We start from the raw sequence: 2,356 nt of genomic DNA on the forward strand, positions 1-2,356 counted from the left end.
ATCATAGTTTCTGGCACTTTTTCAACACAGCCCAACATCTTAAAAAGGCAGAACAAACCCAGGTATGAATGTGTATCAAATTGGGATTCAGGCTCCATTCAACACAACCCTCAAAAGCAATATGCTGTCCTGTGTGGTGACATCTATAAAGAGAGGTCCATATACTGATGAAGGTACAGAAAATCTAAAGCTTCCAAGTGAAAAGAACTTTTATGGCATCGAAAATGACTTCATAACATGTCCTGAATAATGTAGACTTTATTACCTTTGATAGCTACTTAAAAGCATGCAACACTGTGCCTTTATCACATTGCCCCACTTCCAGGCCTGCAATGAAAAAGCAGTGTTAAATATCAAAATTACTCTTGCCTCTTTGAAACACAGAATTATTTTTGTGGTCAGCTCCAGAAAGCTGCCTCATAATGAAACCAATATACATATATTAAATATAAATATACATATATGCACAGATTATACTGCAATGTTTAGATTCTTTAGAAAGAAAGAGTTTGAAATTTGGAGAATTGTAAATGTAATATGCACATGCCTCTTTGTTCACTCTTCATGTGATGAGAAATGTTACTATTTTAAGCACAATGAGAACTCTTCGTTTTCAAACTGTGACATACTGTACTATTCATAATAAATATTTTATACACACTGTACGCTGGTCTGCTTTCTTTGGAGAATTCATGGCATTGCCTGAGTGTTTTTAGCACATTAGATGAGGGTGATTATTCAAGAAGGTGTAACTTTGCAGATGTAGCCTCCTGCTGATCTTCTTATGTCAGATACATCAAACGGTTTTGTGCACATTTAAGAGGATTCGTCATTGACCCACGCTCACATTGAACCCTGCTAATGCCACCTAAGGTTAATTAGTCCTGCAAACACATATCAGCTAATGGAAACACTTAAAGCTTACCAGAACAACAAACTTCAGATTACACAGTAATTCAGTCATACAGAAACTTTTGCAGGGCTAAGCAGGTAACGCACACCACAGTCAGCTGCTGTGGTAGAACAGTGAAGAAGCACTGGGCTAGAAGCAACCTGAGAGTTTTATGTAAATGATAAATCTCAGCGTTGGCACCTCTACCTTAAATTAACATATTTTTAAAGCAATCGAGTTGCCATCTCCTGGAGCTGTTTGCGATCCTTACAGTGCACAGTGAATAGTAAGAGGATCAGATTTCTTTCTGCAGCGTTGCTCTTTCTAAGCTTTAAAGACACAATAAGGCACAGATAAGCTCATTAAAGCAGCTTCTTATTTCTTGTTCATACATAAGAGTTGGTCCTAAAAATCTGTTGACAGACTATTCTACTGGATTAGAGGTTTTTTTTTTTTTTTTTTTTGGAATCTGATACAAACACATTTAAAGGGTAAATTGGTAGGCACTTCCTCTAATCATACTCCTGGTCTGAAATTGAATTGCTTCTTGATGGGTAACTTTTAAGAAGCTGAAACTTTGACTTGGGTTAGCCAGTTTAAGACACTTTCAGGTGCCAGATTAGCTCAGTGGGTAGAGAAGGTGCCCATAAATATACAGAGGCTATAGTCATTGCATGTCTTCCCCCTACTCTCTCCCTGTAGTTCCTGTCTCTCTTCTTCTCTTATAAATAAAGGCCCAATAAAAGCCCAATAATGTCATTTTTAAAAACACAATTTCAAACTGATGGCAAAAAGGGATGGAAAACAATTGTTTTCATTATTTCTTTAGGAAATGTGCATCAAAAAGCACTCATTCAATTAATCAAGAGTACACAACCACCTCTGTAAATGTTTTGTTTGGTCCACAAATCATGAAGATTTGTTCATAAATCTGAACAAGTGAAGAAAAGTATAGCAATATGGTCAATTAAAACCGTAAAGGTGAAAAGGTTCAGCACTTGTTACTCATAAATTAAGTTAAAAAATCAATGATTTATAGTCTGTATCTGACTGAAATAACACTGAAAAGAAAACCCCTTACCTGATCAGTTACCTCCATAATCCACAGCAATTTTTAGGTTTTGCATGAAAACACATCATGATGCTTCAGTTATGGTTCATAAACACTTTTAACAATTCTGTAAGAGAAGTCTGGGAATGGTCTTTGTTATTTTTGTTGTCAATAGACCCAAAGGGGGTTTAAGGGGTTTTATCTATTTAACATAAAAGCGTACAGTGTCATTGATTATTTACAAAAATAAAAAGATGGCTGCATCAGATTTAGCGTGAAGCTTATTTCCATCTGTAGTTCTCACATTAAAGACAGACATGTACAGAGAGCTAAGATATGTAAGATTTTATGTACCAGGCAAACATCAGAATACTTGATTCAATTGTCGAAGCTTAGCATTTCATATTTCTCAA

Source organism: Cheilinus undulatus, linkage group 6 (genome assembly GCF_018320785.1).
Source record: "Cheilinus undulatus linkage group 6, ASM1832078v1, whole genome shotgun sequence".
NCBI lineage: Eukaryota > Metazoa > Chordata > Actinopteri > Labriformes > Labridae > Cheilinus > Cheilinus undulatus.